The 18,419-nt window shown below is 44.8% G+C and overlaps 1 protein-coding gene across 1 annotated transcript in view; it reads left to right on the top strand.

Moving 5' to 3' along the window:
- Positions 1 to 18,419, top strand: part of LOC309614405 (uncharacterized protein) — an 86,418-nt gene that overhangs the window by 23,496 nt on the left and 44,503 nt on the right. The window contains exon 4 of the mRNA XM_082362731.1: positions 99 to 6,891. The gene's annotated coding sequence lies outside the window, so the exon portion shown is untranslated. The remainder of the gene's footprint in view (positions 1 to 98; positions 6,892 to 18,419) is intronic.

The following is an 18,419-nucleotide window of genomic DNA, read 5'->3' as shown; positions in this document are numbered from 1 at the left end:
ACCCAACACAGCCATACATACATACATACATACATACATAAAAAGAATGTAAGCAGACAAGAATAGCATTAAAAAAAAAAAAAAAAAAGATCATCTAGGTCCGCATTTCAGAGCGGGACGTCCCCCAGATTAGTCCCGAGCAATGTTCTGTTCAAAATGGTCCCATGGGTCAGTCGGTTAGGAAATGCTGCGTACACGGTCCACCTTTCAAACAGTCACAGTACTCTTATCTCTGAGAGGCTCTGAGAAGGCCTGCAGCAAAAAGCAAGAAAGGCTTTCTAACTGCCACTCAGCACTTCCAAAGGTATTGTAGCATAAACCTTCTTCCTCCAAGTCTTCCCCCCAGAACTTCTACTAACAACTCACGAAGCTTGTGTTTGGTGGATGGGCTGATCTACTCAAATCAATTCATGAGACAAATGGAGAAACTGCAGCCCAAACAGGTGGAGGTGCCCTGGAGAAGCAGTGCAGCTTCAACCAGCCACACGGCCCTGGGCAAGTCACATCACCTCTCAGAGCCTCTGATTCCTGATGGATAAAATGCAGACAAGAGGGCCTGCTTTGCAGAATACCATGGATAGCTGTCTCCATCCGTTGGGGCTGCTATAACAAGTACCATAGACTGGAGGGCTTGTAAACAACAGAAACTTATTTCTCACAGTTCCAGAGGCTGGGAGTCTGAGCCCAGGATGCCAGCATGGGCAGGTCCTGGTGAGGGCCCTCTTCTGGATTGTAGACGATCCACTTCTCCCTGAGTCCTCACGGGATGGAAAGAGAGCTCTCTGGAACCTCTTATGTAAGGGCACTAATTCCATCCATGAGGGTTCCACCCTCAAGACCTAATTACCCCTAATTAGACACCTCCTAATACCATCACATTGGCGGCTAGGATTTTAACTTGAGTTTTCAGTCCATAACCAAGGAAGTGGCCGTTGAAGTGGCCAGCACCCACCTGGTAGGTAGTTAGGCAAGAGTAGGTACTATTTGTATTCGTTTCCCATTGTTGCCACAACAAGTCACCACAGACTTACTGGCTTACAACACGAATTTATTATCTTACATTTCTGGAGGTCAGTAGTCCTAAAATCAAGATGTCAGCAGGGCTGGTTCCTTCTGGAGGCTCTAGAGCAGAATCTGTTTGCCTTTTCCAGCTTCTAGAAGCTGCCCTTGTTCCTGGGCTCACACCATTCTGACCTCTGCTTCTGTCATCACATCTTCTGAGTCTGACCCTCCTGCCTCCCTCCTATAAGGAACTCTGTGACTACAGTGGGTCCACCTGGATAATTCAGGATAACCTCCCAATCTCAAGGTTCTTCATCACAGCTGCAAAATCCCTTTTGCCTTGTAAGGTGACATATTCCCAGGTCCCAGGGATAGGATGTGGACATCTTTGGGGACCACTATTCAACTGACCACGCCCAGGATGCCTCCTTTGCTGGCCCTGCATTCCTCCTGCTGCAGTGGATTCTCTCTCTCCTTTGCTCCAGGCTGGATACCAAAGGAGTGATTTAGTTCTAACCTGGGCTTCTGGTTGAGTCAAGTGCAGGAGAAAGTTTGCGTCTCTGCAGACATCCCCCATCCCTCTCAGACCATCACCCCCAGGCCATGCAGGTTGCAGTGGAAGAGCATATTAGAAGGCAGGCTGCAGCCAAGGATTCCAGAGAAAACTGACTGCAAACAGTATCCCTTCACTCATCCAATATTGGAGTGCCTGCCGTATGCCTGGCCCCTCTTGGTGCTGCAGGCACAGGTGTGGACTGGACAGACCAGGCCCTGCCCTCAGGGAGCTGACTTCTCATGGGGAAGAAGGACAGTCGGGGAGAGATCACATAATAGGCACTAGATCAGAAACAAAACAGCGGGGTATGAAGATGGAGGATGGTGGAGGTGTGCCCACTTTGCCATGTGGGGCTGGTGAGCGGGAGGGGCACGGAGGCTGAATCCTGGGATTCTAGGTTTGGCAACAGGGTTGATGGAGATGTCATCTTCAGAGAGGGGTTCACAGGAGGAGAACAACTTTTTGCAGGCCTGCGGGGAGGTGATGAGTTCCGTCCTGGGTGTGACAGTGTGACGGTCCCAAGGTCCATCTACATGGGGTGTCAGTGGGTGAGGGAATGTCTGAGCTGGAGCTAATGAATGTGGGCATTGTTCATCTCAGGGTGGGTTCCCCATGGAGGAGAAGACAAGAGGACCTGGGGCCGATGCCTGGGGAGCCTCCGTTTGGGCTGCAAAGGACGAGGAGCTGATGGGCGGAAGCAGGGAGACCGGGGCACGGGTGCCAAGGAAGCCAAGAGCGAAGGAAGAGGCTCACGAGGTGGAGAGCACCCAACAGGGCCGAACGCTGCAGAGAAGCCCAGGAAGGGAAGACTCGAGAAGAACCCATTTGGTTCAGCTGGAGGAGGGCCCCAGTGGCCTCGGTTGCGGCCGTGTGCCGGGGGCAGAAGCTGCAGAGCAGCGGCGGGGGGGTGAGCAGTAGAGGAAGCCGGGACAAGACGCGTGAACGGCTCTTTCCTTGTCCGGGAAGTACGGAGGAGCCAGGCCAGTGGCTGGAGGTGGCCGTGGCGGTGATGGCTTTTTCCATCTTTATTTCTGGTTTATTTAGGCAGGGGACACCTGGCTTGTTTAAATGCTGATGGTTGGGAGCCAGGAGAGGGGGAGGTGAAGATAAAGGGGAGGGGTTGACCAAGGTGCCAAGTGGGCGGGAGGAGGCCCCTCCAGAATCCCAAAACGGGGGTGGGATGGCCATCTGGGAGGAAGGAACCCGTGCGGGGAGGCCTGTGGGCTGGGAGCAGGAGGTGTGTGCAGCAAGCACGTGGGCACTGGCTCTGGGCGGTGCAGGGATGGGCAGGTCATCATGGGGCTTTAAATCTACGAGTGATGCGGCCCGATTGGAGCCTCAGAACCAACATCTGGCAGCTGAGTGAATGGGTGGAAGAGGCCCATCAACCTGTTAGGAACGGGGCTCACAAGTGTCCATCTCCTCTGTGGAGATGCTGGTGGAAATGCCCATCATAACTCAAGACGCAGAATATTTTGAGAGGTGGTATTCTTTGAAGTTTAAGAACACAAGATCTAGGGGACAGACTGGGTTTGGATCCTGACTCCCTTCCAACAAGCTGTGTGACCTCGGGCTGGTTACTTGACCTCTCTGTGTGTATTAGTTGCTTGTAGCTGTAAAACAGACTACCTCAAAACTTAGCAACTGAGAACAACACCCGTTAGTTAATCTCACAGTCCCTGTGAGCTGGGAAGCCAGGAGCCGCTTAACTGGGGCCCTGTGCTTGGGGTTCCTCACGCGGCTGTGATCAAGGAAGTGGCAGAGGCTAGGGTCTGCTCAAGGCACGACTGGGTAGGACCCACTTCCAGGCAAAGTCAGCGGCTGTTGGCAGGATTCAGTTCTCCCTGGGCCGTTAACTGAGGCCCTCATTTCCTCACTGTCTGAAGCCAGAAGCCACCTTGAGTTCCAAATGGAGTTTGTCAAGTAGGCAGGTGGATAATTGAGTCTGGAATTCAGGAGAAGGGTCCAGGCAGGAGATATAAATGTGGGAGTCCTAGGCACGTAGATGGTATTTAAAACTATGCAGTTGGTTGAGATCACCAAGGAAACAGGTGCAGATAGAGAACAGGTCCAAGGGCTGAGCCTGGGGGTATCCCAGTATTTGGGAGATGATGGGGAACCAGCAATAGATGGTAAGGAGAAGCCGGTGGAAAAGAAGAAGACCCAGTGGAAGCCACGTGAAAGAAGCATATCGGGTTTAACCGCTGATTCTGCTGACCAGTCCAGTGAGATGACCATGGACAATTGACTGCTGATTTAACAACAACCTGGGTTTGCTGGTGACTTTGACAAGGTGGTGTCAGTGGGTGTGAAAGCTGATGAGAAGGAGTTTGAGAGAATGGTAGGGGAGAGGCATGGGAGAGAGTGGATACATGCAATATTTCAAGGAGTTTTGCTGTAAAGGAAAACAGAGAAATAAGACAATAGTTGAAGGGGAATTGTAGGATCCACAATTATTTTTTTTAACAGATCTTTATTGGAGTATAATTGCTTCAGAATACTGTGTTAGTTTCTGTTGCACAACAAAGCTAATCAGCCATATGCATACACATGTCCCCATATCCCCTCCCTCTTGAGCCTCCCTCCCATCCTCCCTATCCCACCCCTCTAGGTGGGCACAAAGCACCGAGCTGATCTCCCTGTGCTATGCGGCTGCTCCCCACCAGCCAACTGTTTTACGTTCAGTAGTGTATATATGTCGATGCTACTCTCACTTCGCCCTAGCTTCTCCCTCCCACCCCATGTCCTCAAGTCCGTTCTCTATGTCTACCTCTTTATTCCTGCCCTGCAACTATGTTCATCAGTACCATTTTTTTTTTTTTAGATTCCATATAGAATGGCCATTATCAAAAAATCTAAAAACAATAAATGCTGGAAAGGGTGTGGTGAAAAGGGAACCCTCTTGCACTGTTGGTGGGAATGTAAATTGATACAGCCACTATAGAGAACAGTATGGAGGTTCCTTAAAAAACTAAAAATAGAACTACCATACGACCCAGCAATCCCACTACTGTGCATATACCCTGAGAAAACCATAATTCAAAAAGAGTCGCGTACCACAATGTTCATTGCAGCTCTATTTACAATAGCCAGGACATGGAAGCAACCTAAGTGTCCATCAACAGATGAATAGATAAAGAAGATGTGGCACATATATACAATGGAATATTACTCAGCCATAGAAAGAAACGAAATTGAGTTATTTGTAGTGAGGTGGATGGACCTAGAGTCTGTCATACAGAGTGAAGTAAGTCAGAAAGAGAAAAACAAATACTGTATGCTAACACAATTATTATTATTTTTTAATTAATTAATTTATTTATTTTTGGCTGTGTTGGGTCTTCGTTTCTGTGTGAGGGCTCTCTCTAGTTGTGGCCAGCGGGGGCCACTCTTCATCGCGGTGCGCGGGCCTCTCACTATCGCGGCCTCTCTTGTTGCGGAGCACAGGTTCCAGATGCGCAGGCTCAGTAGTTGTGGCTCACGGGCCTAGTCGCTCCGCGGCATGTGGGATCTTCCCAGACCAGGGCTCGAACCCGTGTCCCCTGCATTAGCAGGCAGATTCTCAACCACTGCGCCACAAGGGAAGACCCCTAACACAATTATTTTTAAGGTAGGGGAAATAATTGCATGTTTGTATTCTGATCAGAATTATCTAGTAGAGAAGGAGGCTGGGCGATGTCTTGAGAAGGTGAGAGGGAACGGAGGGGGGTGGTCTAAGGTAGGAACAGGACGGTTTTTGAAGTATCACGAGGCAAAGCCAAGCGAGCACAGGGGCCCTGATGCTGGTGGGGCAGGTGCGGTGGTAGGAGCTCACGGCAGCTCTTTCCACCTGCTTCCATGTTCCTCCCGAAATAGGAAGCAAGGCCGGCAGAAGAGAGGGAGAGCAGCGGAAGGAGGCGCTGGGAGTTTAAGGAGAGAGAGAAGATGTGAACGAGTCATCCAGGAGAGTCAAGAGTGGAGGACAAGGAGAAATGGACTCTGGTGCCCAGGCAGTGATGGAAGCCCATGCATCATTGGTGGTCACAGGTATGCAGTGCGTTTATGTTTTTCTGTAGCCAAGTTCATGGGCACAGAGGAAACTGAGCGTTGGATTTAACCAGCTTGGGAGGGTGGATGATGCTTCACCATGGGATTTAAGCTGGGAAAGGGGAGGAGGGAGCACATCGAGAGAAAGACGAGGGAAAAGAAAGGTCGAAGGGCAAAAGGATTATAGGTGGCAGGTGGGATGTGGGATTATTAGAGTCAGGTGCTGGAGAGAAGCCAGTGTCAACGAGGGGGTGCTTGAGACTGAGATGATGGGGGAGGGGCTACAGTGATTGGTAATTTCAAGGTCTCCGGCCATGGTCCACAGTGCTGTCCTAGGAGCAGGCATCACCTGGGACCTCGCCGGGAAATGCAGGTTCTCTGGCCCCACCCCAGACCTACTGAGTCAGAATCTCCAGGGGTGGAGCCAGCGATTTGTGTTCTCACAAACTCCCGCCTCTCCCCACAGGCTTTCTGATATGCATGAAGGTTTGGGAACCACTGCCCTAGGGTAGAATGGCCAAAGGAGGAGGACAAGTGTCACAGGACCAGAAGAATTTAAGAAATTGAGAGGTCAGGAAGGGAAAAGGATTCCTTAAGGAACATGAAATTGCTGAAAATTGAGACAGGGGTACAGGGACTTCCCCGGAGTCCAGTGGTTAAGACTCCGCCTTCCAATGCAGGGGGCGTGGATTGGATCCCGGGTCAGGGAACTAAGAGCCCACATGCTGTGGGGTGCGGCCAAAATTTTTTTTAAAAAGGAGGTACAGCTGAAGAAAGTGCCCAGACCCAGGAGCTAAAGTCACCAAGAAATGAAGACAATGGCCAGGTGGAGAAGAGTCTAGAAGTGGCAGAAAACAGTAAGGAGGACACCTATCCCGGAGCCCAGTGATATAAGGGCTGTGGGAGATAGGCAGCCCCTCTGCGGGGTATAGCGGGCAGGACAACGGCCCCCCAAAGATGTCCACTCATCCCTGGCACTTGTGCGTATGTTACCTTACACGGCAGCGGGGACTTGGCAGGTGTGATTACTAATCTCAGATGGAAAGAGTAGCCCGGATTATCCAGGTGGGCCCAATGTAATCACAAGCGTCCCTATAAGAGGGAGGCTGGAGACTCAGACGCAGGAGTATGCGGCACCAGAGGGCAGCGGTCGGGGTGATGCCGTTGCTGGCTTGGAAGATGGAGGGAGGCCCACCGGCCAGGAAGCGGATTCTCCCCTCCAGCCTCCGGAAGGGACACGGCCCTGCGGACACCTTGAGTTTAGCCCAGCGAGACCATTTTGGATTCCTGACCTCCAGAACCGTAAGGTAATGAATTTGAATCACCTTAAACCACTATGTTTGTGATAACGTACCATAGACCTCTGCGAGGGAAGCGGGGGCCTCAGGAGGGTGGTGGGTTTCAGAGCAAAAACACCAGGCACACTCGGGAGGAAAAAACTGAGAACGTGGGGTTTTGTTTACGGTGGGCCGTGAGATGTGGAGGGCAAAGGAGCAGCGACTGTGTTTTGGGAGTTGGGGGGGGGGGCGCAGAAGGTGGGCTTGCTGAGCTTCCGAGGGGGTAATGAGTGCGAGAAGCGGGACTGCTGGAGAGCCTGACACCGACAGGGAGAAAGAGCAAAACGATTAGCCCTGAGGGTGAGGACGTGGGCGCTGGGTGATGGGAAGCGGCGGCGTCTGGGAGCCCCGCTTCCCGACCCTCAGAGGGGCTCGGACCTGCTCTGAGAGCGTGGGTCCCCGTCGGGGCAGCAGGGGTGCGCACAGCGTGGACGTCGGAAGGGCTCTGCAAGGCCCAGCTTGGGGGGCGGCAGTGCCCCCCCGGGTGCCCTGGCTCCTTTGCATCACGTGGAGGCTAAATGAGACGCTTGGCTCGGGAGCAGCGGGGCTGCAGGTGTGTCTGGGAGAACCAGATGGAGGAGAGCCGCCGCCAAAACGCGTCAACAGTATAACTCTTCGAGCAGGAGCGCCTCGCCTGCCGCAGGTTCCCGTTACCTCGCCAGACTCCCCGGGGAGGTCGCGGTGCACATTCGGCTTGTAAACGGCAGCTGGCCGGCCGCCCCGCGCTCACCTGTCCCCGAGGAGCCGTTGAGCCACAGCAGCCAGCATTTTACAGGTGGGAGGGCCACGGGTGACGGCAGGAAGCCAGAAGGCAGATAAGAGCCTGGCAGGCTCAGGATCCGAGGGAGTGATGGTCTTTATTGCTGTCTGCAGCCAAGGGAACTGGTTCTTTCTAGAAGCCAGCCTGGAGCCCACAGATGTGTAATTAGAAGCGAATGAACTGAGCCAGATGGGACAGAAGAAAGGTCTCTCTTGAGTCAGATGTTTAGGTTTTAAAAATGTGTTAAATATTAGGAAAGGATTAATTTTCCATGCATTCCGGATGAATCCATTGTTCCCAATGTCACTTGCATGTGTGAAACTTGGACACGTTCGTTCATTCAGCACATAGTTCCAGAGGGCCTACTGAGGGCAGGGTCTGGGCATATGGCATTGAACCCGAACAAAGACTATCTATGCTCACATGGAATTTACAGGTGTAAGAGACAGATTGTAAACCAGCAAACGGTTCTGCAATCGGGAGAATCCTGTATATGTCGTGGTGGGTGTATTTGTGGGCAGGGTGGAGGTAGATCCCACATTCCACGTTGTCAGGGAGGTCTTCCGAGGATGAGAGGTTTGATTTGGGGACCTGAGGGATGAGGGAGAGCAGTTCCATGAGCCTCAGGGGTCAGAGCGTTTCAAGTCTTGGGAAAACTGAGGCAGAGGTGGGACAGGGTTAGGATTAGGCGAGGAACAGAAGAGAGGCTGACATGGAGGAACAGAGCTGAGTCTGGAGAAGTGGTAGGCAGGGAAGATTGTCGAAAGTCTTGACAGAAATCTGGATCATTCTAAATGCAAAGGGAAGGTCTCAGTCCTGTGGCTGGTAGGTTACTGAGGCTCTTGCGCTGTCTCCGACCTGAGTGACTAAACTGCCTGTTTTTTTGAAATTAAAGTGATACCAGCAAGATGGCAGAATAGGAGGCTTCTACCATCATTCCCCCACAGAACATTGATTTCTTTTTCAGCTTTATTGAGGTGTGACAAATGAAGTTATAAGGTATTTAAAGTGTACATCATGATGAGATGATAAAAACTGTGAAAGGATTCCCCCATCTAATTAACACATCCATTACTTCACTTATTGATCTTTTTCTGAGTGTGAAAACCTTCAAATTGTACTGTTAGCAAATTTCAATTACACAATAGCAATATCAATTATAGTCACCATGTTCTACATCAGATCCTCAGAACTTATTTATCTTACAGCTGAAACTTTGTACCCTTTTACCAACCTCTCCATATTTTGCCCAGGCCCCAGAAACCACTTTTTTCTGTTTCTATGAGTTTGACTTTATGTTCTTTCCTAGATTCCACATATGAGACCATGCAGTATTTGTGTCTCTGTGTCTGGTGTATTTCACTTAACATAATGTCCTTTAGTTTCATCTGTTGTCGTCACAAACAGCAGGATATCTTTCTTTCTCATGGCTGAATGATACTTCATTGTGTGTATATGTATATATACATATATGTTTGTATACATACACGTGTGTGTGTGTGTTTATACATATACCTACCACATCTTCTTTATCCATTGACAGATACTTAGATTGTTTCCCTATCTGGCTATTGTGAATAATGCCACAGTAGGGAACATGGGAGTGCAGATCTATCTTTGGGATCCTGTTTTTATTTCCTTTGGATATATACCCAAAAGTGGGATGACTGGATCATATGGTAGTTTCTATATTTAATTTTTTTTATTGAAGTACAGTTGATTTACAATGTTGTGTTAATTTCTGCTGTACAGCAAAGTGATTCCGTTTTTTATATATATATATATATATATATATATATATATATACACATTCTTTTTCATATTCTTTTCCATTATGGTTTATCACAGGATATTGAATATAGTTCCCTGTGCTATACAGTAGGACCTTGTTGTTTATCCATTCTGTATATAATAGTTTGCATCTGCTAACCCCAAACTCCCACTCCATCCCTCTGGCACCCTCCCTCCCTCTTGGCAACCACAAGTCTGTTCTCTGTGTCTGTGAGTCTGCTTCTGTTTTGTAGATAAGTTCATTTGTGTCATATTTTAGATTCCACATATAAGTGATAACATATGGTATTTGTCTTTCTCTTTCTGACTTAGTATGATAATCTCTAAGTGCATCCATGTTGCTGCAGATGGCATTATTTCGTTCTTTTTTATGACTCAGTAATACTCCATTGTTTATATGTACCACATCTTCTTTATTCATCTGTTGGTGGACATTTAGGTTGTTTCCGTGTCTTGACAATTGCAAATAATGCCGCTATGAACATAAGGGTGCATGTATCTTTTTGAATTATAGTTTTTCTGGATATATGCCTAGGAATAGGATTGCTGGATCATATGGCAACTCTATTTTTAGTTTCTTGAGGAACCTCCATATTGTTTTCCATAGTGATTGTACCAACTTACATTCCCACCAACAGTGTAGGAGGGTTCCCTTTTCTCCACATCCTCTCCAGTATTTATGTAGATTTTTTTGATGATAGCCATTCTGACCAGGGTGAGATGGTACCTCATTGTAGTTTTGATTTGCATTTCTCTGATAGTGTTGTTGAGCATTTTTTCATCTGCCTATTGGTCATCTGTATGGTTTCTTTGTAAAAATGTCTATTTCTGCCCATTTTTCAGTTGGGTTTGTTTTTTGTTGTTGAGTTGTATGAACTGTTTGTATATTTTGGAGATTAATCCCTTGTCAGTCACATCATTTGCAGATATTTTCTTCCATTCTGTAGGTTGTTTTTTCATTTTGTTTGTGGTTTCCTTTGCTGTGCAAAAGCTTGTAAGTTTGATTAGGTCCCATTTGTTTATTTTTGCTTTTATTTCTGTTGCCTTGGGAGACTGATCTAAGAAAACATTGGTATGATTTATGTCAGAGAACGTTTTGCCTATGTTCTCTTCTAGGAGTTTTATGGTGTCATGTCTTATGTTTAAGTCTTTAAGCCATTTTGAGTTTATTTTTGTGTATGGTATGAGGGTGTGTTCTAAGTTCATTGATTTACATGCAGCTGTCCAACTTTCCCAACACCCCTTGCTAGAGAGACTCTTTTTCCCATTGTATATTCTTGCCTCCTTTGTTGAAGATTAATTTACCGTAGGTGTGTGGGTTTATTTCTGGGCTCTCTATTCTGTTCCATTGATCCATATGTCTGTTTTTGTGCCAGTACTGTGCCATTTTGATTGCTGTAGCTTTGTAGAGTTGTCTGAAGTCTGGGAGGGTTATGCCTCCTGCTTTGTTCTCTTTCCTCAGGATTGCTTTGGCAATTCTGGGTCTTCTATGGCTCCATATAAATTTTAGGATTATTTGTTCTTGTTCTGTGAAAAATGTCATGGATAATTTGATAGGGATCACATTAAATCTGTAGATTTCTTTGGGTAGTATTTTAACAATATTAACTCTTCCAATCCAATCTTTAATTTTTTTGAGAAACCTTCATACTGTTTTCCATAGTGATTTTACCAATTTACATTCCCACCAACAGTGTATAAGCGTTCCCTTTTCTACACATCCTGACCAATACCTAATATCTTTGACTTTTTGATAATGGCCATCCTAACAGGTATGAAGTGATATCCCATTGTGATTTTGATTTGCATTTCCCTGATGATTAGTGATGTTGAGCATCACTCTATCCTGTTCCATTGATCTGTGTCTGTTTTTATGCCAGTACGATATTTTTTTTTATTACTATGGCTTTGTAATGTAATTTAAAATCAGGAAGTGTGAGGCCTCTGGCTTTGTTCTTCTTGCTCAAGATTGCTTTGGTTATCTGGGGTCTTTTGTGGTTCTATATAAATTTTAGGATTGTTTATTCTATCACTGTGGAAAAATACCATTGGAACTCTTGATAGGGTTTGCATTGAATCTGCAGATTGCTTTGAGTGGAATGGACACAGGATATCTTTCCATATATTTGTGTCATCTTCAGTTTCTTTCATCAATAACTTACAGTTTTCAGTATACAGATCTTTCACCTTCTTAGTTAAATCTATTCCTCTTTATTATAAATGAGATTAATTTCTCTTTCAGAGAGTTTGTTAGTATATAGAAATGCAACTGATTTTTGTTTATTGATTTTTGTATCCTACAACTTTACTGAATCTGTTAGTTCTAATAGCTTTTTGGTGGAATCTTTAGAGTTTTGTATATTATATCATCTGAAAATAGAGGATGATTCTATAGAAATGTAAAGCTGATTCTATAGAAATATAAAGGACTACTGTGAACAGTTATACACCAACATATTGGATAACCTAGAAGAAATTCCTAGAAACTTACAACCTGCTAAAACAATTGTGGAGGAAGAGAAAATCTGAAAAGACTGATTACTAGTAAGGAGATTGAATCAGTAATCAAAAATCCCCCAACAAAGAAAAGCCTAGGACCAGATGGCTTCACTGGTGAACTCTACCAAACATTTAAAGAAGAATTAATGCCAATCCTTCTCAAGCTCTTCCAAAAAAATTGTGGAACAGGGAATATTTATGAACTCATTTTATGAGGTCAGCATTACCCTGATACAACAGCCAGACAAGGACACTACAAGGAGACTGCAGGCCAATGTTCCTGATGAACATAGATGCAAAAATCCTCAACAAAATACTAGCAAACCAAATTCTGTAGCACATTAAAAGGATTATACACCATGGTCAAGTGGGATTTATCCCCGGGATGCAAGGATGTTTCAACATACGCAAATCAATAAATGTGATATACCACTTTAACAAGATGAAAGGTAAAAATTTTATATAATTATCTCAATAGATACACAAAAAGCATTTGACAAAATTTGAGATCCTTTCATGATTAAAAACTCTCAACTTAAGTATATAAAGAATGTACCTCAATATGTTAAAGGCCACATGTGTCAAGCCTACAGCTAACATCATACTCAACAATTAAAAGGTTTTCCTCTTAAGTTAGGAACAAGCCAAGGATTTCACTCTCACCACTTCTCTTCAACACAGTACTAGAGTTCCTAGCCAGAATAATTAGGCAAGAAAAAGAAATGGCATCTAATTCAGAAAGGAAGAAGTAAAATTGCCTGCTTTGCATATGAAATGATCTATTTAGAAAGCTCTGAAGACTACCAACAAATCTGTTAGGGTAATGAATTCAGTAAAGTCGTAGGATACAAAATTAACAAAATCAGTTGTGTTTCTATATACTAACAATCAACCATCCAAAAAACAAAATGATCTCATTTACAGTAGCATTAAAAAAAAAAAAAAAAAAAAAAAAGATACTTAGGAATAAATTTAACCAAGGAGTGTAAAGATCTATACGCTGAAAATTATAAAACATTGATAAGAGAAACTGAAGACACAAATAAATAGAAAGATATCCCATGCTCAAGGATTTGAAGAATTAATATTGTTTAAATGTCTATACTACATAAAGTGATCTACAGATTCAATGTAAACCCTATCAAAATTCCAATGACATTTTTCAGAGAAACTGGATTTTTTTTCCCTAAAATTTGTATTTAACTACAAAAAACCCCACATAGCCAAAGCCATCTTGAGCAAGAAGAACAAAGCTGGAAGCATCACACTCTGTGATTTCAAATTACATTACAAAGCTATAGTAATAAAATGGTATGGTATTGGCATAAAAAGAGACACACAGATTAATGGAACAGAATAGAGAGCCCAGAATAAACCCATGCATATATAGTCAACTAATCTTCAAATTCACTAAGATTACACAATGGGGAAAAAGTAGTCTCTTCAATAAATTGTAGTGTTGGGAAAACTGGATAGGTACATGCAAAAGAATAAAATGGACCCTTATCTCACACCATACACAAAAACCAACCCAAAATGTCTTAAAGACTTGAATGTAAGACCCGAAACCATGAGACTCCTAGAAGAAAACATGGGGGAAAACCTTTTTGACACTAGTCTTGGTAATGATTTCCTGAATTTGGTACCAAATGCACAAGCCAAAAAAAAAAAAAAAGCAAAAATCAATAAGTGGGACTACATCAAACTAAGAAGCTTATACACAGCAAAGGAAACCATCAATAAAATGAAAAGGCAACCTACAGAATGGGAGAAAATATTTGCAAGTCATATATTCCATAAGGGTTTAATATTCAAAATATATAAGGAACTCATACAACCCAATAGCAAAAAACAAACAAAACCAGTCTAATTAAAATGGGCAAAGGACCTGAATTTTCCAAAGAAGACATACAAATGGCCAACAGGTATATGAAAAAATGCTCAGCATCATCAGGGAAATGCAAATGAAAACCACAATGGGATATCACCTCACAGCTGTTAGGATTGCCATTATCAAAAAGTCAAAGTAAGTGTTGGTGAGGATGTAGAGAAAAGGGAACCCCTAAAAAAAAAAAAGGAAAAAAGGGAACCATTATACACTGTTGATGGGAATGTAAATTGGTACAGCCACTATGGAAAACAGTATGGAGGTTCCTCAAACAATTAAACTACCACATGGTCCAGCTATCCCACTTTTGGGTATATATCCAAAGGAATTGAAAACAGGATCTCGAAGAGATCCGTACTCCCACATTCATTGCAGCATTATTCACAATAGTCAAGATATGGAAGCAACCTAAGTACCTGTCAATGGGTGAATGAATAAAGAAGATGTGGCATAGATATATGTATACACACACACACAAAATGGAATATTATTCAGCCATAAGAAGGACATCCCGCTGTTTGAGACAACACAGATGAAACTGGAGGGCATTATGCTAAGTGAAATGCACCAGACAGAGAGAGACAAATACCGTATGATCCCACTTAAATGTGGAATTGAAAAAAGTTGAACTCATAGTCCAGTAAGTCCCCTACATATGAACCTTCAAGTTGCGAACTTTCAAAGATGCGAACATGCGTTCACATGTCCAGTCACATTAAGTTAGTTCACGTGTCTGGCGTACATTTTCACGTGCGTGCATCCTCTACAGGTAGTTGTGCTTTTGTGTACTTTATTGTATACAGTACAGTAGTACAGTATATTTATTTCAAGCCCAGGATGTCCGGATGTCCTTTAGCTATAAGGAGAAAAAGCTGTTATAAGCCCAGGATGTCCGGAAGCAAACATGAAAGCAGCAGTGATGTAGCCGGTACTGCTAGGAAGTATCAGCTGTTGTATTGTACTACTGTACTTTTCAAGGTGCTGTACTGTAAGATTAAAAATGTTTTATTTTTTGTTTTTTATGTATTATTTGTGTGAAAAGTATTATAAACCTATTACAATACAGTACAATATAGCCGATTGTGTTAGTTGGGTACCTAGGCTAACTTTGTTGGACTTACGAACAAATTGGACTTACGAATGCGCTCTCAGAATGGAACTCATTCGTATGTAGGGGACTTACTGTAACAGAGTAAACTAGTGGTTACCGTGGATGGGGGTTGTGAAATCAGGGAGATTCTGTCAAAGGGGGCAAACTTTAACTTCTGAGATCAATAAGTTTTGGAAGCTGAATGTACGTCATGGTGACTAGAGTTAATAAAAGTGTATACTTGAAACTTGCTAAGAGTGTAGATCTCAAATGTCCTCACCACCAAAAAAAGGTAACTGTGTGAGGTGATGTATGCATTAAAGAGCTTAATTTTGGTAACCATTTCACAATTTTTAACATATATCAAGATACTACATTGTATGTCTTAAATATACACACTTTGTCGATCATACTTTGATAAATTTGGAAAAAAAAATAAATGCAAAGGGAGGTTATTGGAACACTTTAAGAGCGGGTGTGGTATGTTCTGCCCACTGTGCGGCCAGCGAGGGTAGGCGTGAACCAGGGCAGTCAAGGGGCCGCTCTGTCGTCCAGACAGAAGATAAAGGTGGTCCAATGGGCGTGAAGCAAAAAGGTGTGATTTCAGAGATGGATCCACCAAACGCTGCTGATGTGTGGGGCCCGGGACAGTGAGGGAGCCAGGGTCGCTCCCGGGTTTTGACTATGCAGCTGCTTAGATGGTGTTGCCGTAAACCGATGGGTAGGACAGGGTGTACTAGAGGGTTGTGGGTGGGAAGAGGAGATTGGGAATTAGGAAGATCGGGGGCATGTTGAGCTAGAGATGCCTCCTGGTTATCAGAGTGGAGACGTCACACAGGCAGGTGCATGAGTCTGGAGTGTGCCTGAGAAGGTGTACTTAAAATCTGGTGCCAAGATCATCCTATGAATGCTTTTCCTCAAGAGCTGTCCTGATGGTATTAATTACAGAGGGCTCTTGATCAGCAGCCATGTGATCTGGGGGTCTTTCTTGGGAAGCCCCATCAGTAGCTCATAGAAAGCCCTGAGCTGCTCCCTCCCCGCTTAAAGAAAAAAAAAAAAAAAAAGCTAAGATCCAATTGTCATAGTGCTTTTCTTACTTTTTAATATACATTTATTTATTTATTTTTGGCTGCGTTGGGTCTTCCTTGCTGCACGTGGGCTTTCTTTTCTCTAGTTGCGGGCAGGCTTCTCCTTGCAATGGCTCCCCTTGCTGCAGCGCACGGGCCTAGTTGCTCCGCAGCATGTGGGATCCTCCCGGACCAGGGCTCGAACCCGTGTCTCCTGCATTGGCAAGCGGATTCCCAACCACTGTGCCACCAGGGAAGTCCTGTCATAGTGCTTTGTGTCTGGAGTTCAGTGCAGAATTTGAGTTTAAAATTTCTAGTAAACCAAGAATTCCTGGAAATCCTGGGATTGGGCAGGGGTTTCCATCTCTTTGGTGATAACTCCGCATTGGGCCATTTACCAAGCTGGACTTCTGAATTTTACTGGGAGGGTGAAGGCCGAGACAGTTTAAAAGTGGAAGCCCTTTTTGGAGAAAGCTGGGTGCAGCTTATCACAGCTCCCAGAGCTCCTCAAACAGAAGAAATGACTTGGCTTTCATTTCTTAATGGTCCCTGTGGTCTGTGCCTCCCTCACGGGATTATTTCATATTCAACCTGCTCTTGCCAAGAAACCGGTTTCCCTTCCACTTATGAACCTGAAAAGCCTCTGTAGGAGTCAGCGTTTTGTTTGCTCCTGGAAGTCTTGTAATTTCTTAATTTCCCACTTGTTACTAAGCCAGTGTTATATATCTGCTCCTTGGTACAAAAGTACGCCATGCTGCTGCAGGTAGCAAGGGACATTGACAGACTTGCAAAGTCTCCCCAAGAAGGAGAGGCTGGATGCCCCGGGGTGTGTTTCCTTTTCAGTTCAGGATTTGAAAACTGGATAAGCTCGAGTTTGGGGCTTTAACTATCTAGTTAACTAATTAGGTAGCTAGTTAATTAGTTAGTTACTTACCTAGTTAGAAAAATTCAAGACCTATTGTCAAAGCTCTGAATGCTTCCTTCCAGATATTGGGAAAATGAGGTCCAGCCTTGGGTGAATCTTAAATCTATTAGTTAAATGATGGGAGGTTGTATTGATGGCTAACATTTATTAAGCACGTACCGACTGTGAGGTGGGGACTATTATCTTCATTTTACATCTGGGGAAACTGAGGCCCAGGCTGAATTTGTGTGGTATGTACCAAGTGTAGTTCACACAAATGTAGGACACAGACTTATTTTTTAAATGACTATAGAGTTTTATCTGTATAGTTTTGTATTTGTATTTTGTTTTCTGCTTAAGATGATTCTGGGTTCTATTTGGGAACAGCAACATAAGGTTTTCAGAAAGTGAGTGAATTTGAAGAGAACTGGTTGTATACAGCTACAGCGAAAAATCTTGAGGGGCACAGTTGCCCCTAGGGTGGGTGGGCGGGCAGGCGGGCCTAGGGAAATATTTTTTGTGGGGCTCCTGTCTTTATAAGCGATTTGAGTCATCCTCAAATCAATGTTTCAGCACCATTCTGGTGGCCCAATCTCACCCGATCCCACAAAAAATAAAAAGCCTGTGCTGGCCATTAGGAGCAATCTGCTCACCAGGAAGCTCTTCTGGCAACTGGCTGGGACCCTATAGGTGCAGGTCCTGGAGCTCTTTGGGGCATCTTGTGTCCTGTTGACCTTGCGCCCCAAAGGAAATGGAATGAGCTGGCCCCATCTGAGGGGGGACCAGGGGCATCTCAAGCCAGAACTCATGCAGGACCCTGATATGCTTGCGACACCCTACCCCACATGGTACTGGTTCCAGGCACTGGAAAGGGGCTTGGGAAATCCCCAAGAAGGTATCCTCAGTGTAGAGTTATGGTGGGGTGAAGTGGTCCCTGGAGTACAGGGCCTGGGGCTGAGACCTTGCTTCCCTAGGGTTTAAGGGTAGCGCTGAAGAGTGGGATGACATTTGAACCGTATTACGTTAAGACTTTAAATAGAAATTTTTTCCAAACCTCGTAGATGCTTTAGCTATAAGGAGAAAAAGCTGTTATAAGGAGGAAGCCAGCTGGAAAATTCTAGTATTTATAATATCTAATTCTGTTTGTGGGTTTGATGGTAAAAGATAATTTGAAGGGAACATTGGAATTTTGTAAGATATTCAAGCAGAAGACTGTTTTGCTCTGCAAGTGACTGTTTTGCTCAGCCCAGTTCCCTGTAAATGCTCTGTGACCCTCTGCAAGCAGACCCAAGGTGGACATTATAAATCTGTTTACCTGGATGCTACTTCTAAAGAGGTCTAGAGACACAGATTATAGCAGAGCTGCAGTGGAGGGAGCAGAGAGAGAATCAGACAAATCCAGGTGGAGCTCATGACTCTGTCACCTTGGGCTTCTGATGTAAGATGCAAATATCAGAGGTTAGATGTAAAACGCATAGTGCCGACCTCATAGGCCTGAG

The sequence above is a fragment of the Balaenoptera borealis genome (assembly GCF_965194805.1).
Source record: "Balaenoptera borealis genome assembly, chromosome: 16".
Classification (NCBI taxonomy): Eukaryota; Metazoa; Chordata; class Mammalia; order Artiodactyla; family Balaenopteridae; genus Balaenoptera; species Balaenoptera borealis.
This window is presented reverse-complemented; position numbering and strand designations above follow the sequence as displayed.